Raw genomic sequence first — 2,500 nt, forward strand, 5'->3', positions numbered from 1 at the left:
ACACGAACTGGAAGTCTCCCTTCTAAGATTATTACGACACTTGCGTGTGCGCGCTAATGCACCGTCCGTCTAAACCAAGCCCACGCCCACGCCCACGCCCACGCCTGCGCCTTTTTTTTATGACTATTATTACTAAGGGGAAGTTTAATAATGTCATCATTATAAAATTACTAATAACATTCACTCTAGGTAAACATAGGCAGGGCGGTGCGGTGCGGTGCGGCGCGTTTCGATTCACGAACATGACGGGAGAGATGAGACTCTGGCGGTCGGGTGTGAATTAATACACGAACTGTTTGTCACCGCCGTCCGTATTATATACAATGCACGAACGCACACGCACCTGCCAGCCTTAATAGTGAGAGTGGGCGTGGGCGTGGGCGTGGGCATGGGCGTTGGATTGGTAGAGGGGGTGGGCGTGGGCGCGCAAATGTACCGCCCCTCTGAACCACGCGGCAATCGCCCGCAAGCATCGCGCCCACGCCCACGCCCACGCCCAAGCCCACGCCCGTTCTCGTGCAAGAGGTGTTCCTGGCGGTCCCTTTTTTCCTTTAATTGGATATTAAAAAAAAAAAAACCATTTAAATATGTTTAATTTAATTTGTTCACTAACACATTAGGCCCGTCGCACCGCGCCACTACTATATGGGGTGGAGGTGCGAAGGTGACGGCGACGGCGACGACGAAATACCAGAGTCTAAAAGGAGTAGTATGATTGCGGCGCCACGCAAAGTGGCGTTGTTCAGACTTCTCTCTCGCGTATCTCTGCGTTAGTATTGTTGTCACGTTTCGCATTTCTCTAAAAAAAGAGGTTGTTCTCTTTTTTATTATAATATTATATTATGTTTATTTTATTTATTTATTTATTTTTATGGTATTATTTTTTAATATCATATTAATATTGTACCCCGATGAACGGCGTCGACCGACGGAATCGCGTCTGGGCAATTGTTATGGCATTAATGTGTGAGATTTTCAAGAGTGTATATTATTATCGATTGTGATATGATGTGCTCTCTCTCGGGTCGAATGTGTTAACTGTCAGAAATTCCCTCTGCGTTATTTCGTTATTACATTTCAATGTAAAATCAAACGGTCGTTAAAAGTTTATCCAGCAGCAGTTTAATATAAAAACTGTACATTCAGATGTGATATTTTTAATACAGCTCTCATAATACGGGACCGGCGTGGCGCGCTCACAATCGCAGACTGTTGCGTTCGTTTGTGCGGCTTCGCCCCCTGTGTTTTATGCGCGTGGTGTTAAAAATAATATAAAAATGGTGTTATAAAAGAAGTCTCTCAAGTACCGGGCGACGATCAAAGTGTCGTACTCGAATATGTTATAAAATCATAGCTCGCAAGAGCGTCAATGTGTGTTAAGTCTCGTTCAAAGAACCTTCAATGCTTGGGACCATGTCGCACGGCCTCCTAACGGAGGCGGTGCAACGTGAAATGTGTCCTCGTCCTGCGTGGGCGTCTGGGTTTAATAGTTCCGCTCGTCGAATGCTGACGGCGGGGCGAAACTCTCCCGTCTCGCAGCACATCATAGAATAAATTTTGTCGGGCACCGCGTCGCCGCTCTTAATAGAATGGCGCGCGACGTGCTTCGACCTTCCGTCGTGAGATGGGGCTGCAGCGCCGTGAACCGGCGCGGCGGCTCGCTCGCTACGGAAGGGGCTCGCTAACTGCGCGCCTACGTTTCCCCTTACAGCTTAACAGCTACGGGCGTTACGTGGCGTGAAGTATGTGGATAGCTCCCTGGTTGATCCTGCCAGTAGTTATATGCTTGTCTCAAAGATTAAGCCATGCATGTCTCAGTGCAAGCCGTATTAAGGCGATACCGCGAATGGCTCAATATATCAGTTTTGGTTCCTTAGATCTTACTCAGTTACTTGGATAACTGTGGTAATTCTAGAGCTAATACATGCAATCAGAACTCTGACCAGTGATGGGACGAGCGCTTTTATTAGATCAAAACCAATCGACGGAGGGCCTCGCGTCCGAAGTCGTTAATTTTGATGAATCTGGATAACTTTTGCCGATCGCATGGTCCAGTACCGGCGACGCATCTTTCAAATGTCTGCCTTATCAACTTTCGATGGTAGTTTCTGCGACTACCATGGTTGTCACGGGTAACGGGGAATCAGGGTTCGATTCCGGAGAGGGAGCCTGAGAAACGGCTACCACATCCAAGGAAGGCAGCAGGCGCGCAAATTACCCACTCCCGGCACGGGGAGGTAGTGACGAAAAATAACGATACGGGACTCTTACGAGGCCTCGTAATCGGAATGAGTACACTTTAAATATTTTAACGAGGAACAATTGGAGGGCAAGTCTGGTGCCAGCAGCCGCGGTAATTCCAGCTCCAATAGCGTATACTAAAATTGTTGCGGTTAAAAAGCTCGTAGTTGCATTTGTGCGCCGCGCTGTCGGTGCACCGCATCCGCGGTGATACTGACACGTCTGCGGAGCATATCGTCGGTGAGCCGGCGGTAAAACG

At 48.3% G+C, this 2,500-nt stretch overlaps 1 non-coding gene across 1 annotated transcript in view; it reads left to right on the forward strand.

Moving 5' to 3' along the window:
• The first annotated feature begins 1,755 nt into the window (after positions 1-1,755).
• LOC120632462 overlaps positions 1,756-2,500 on the forward strand; it is a 1,903-nt gene continuing 1,158 nt past the window's right edge. The window contains exon 1 of the ribosomal RNA XR_005659133.1: positions 1,756-2,500. This exon is cut by the window's right edge and continues 1,158 nt beyond it. This is a non-coding gene — a ribosomal RNA (small subunit ribosomal RNA).

The sequence above is a fragment of the Pararge aegeria genome, chromosome 19 (genome assembly GCF_905163445.1).
Source record: "Pararge aegeria chromosome 19, ilParAegt1.1, whole genome shotgun sequence".
Classification (NCBI taxonomy): Eukaryota; Metazoa; Arthropoda; class Insecta; order Lepidoptera; family Nymphalidae; genus Pararge; species Pararge aegeria.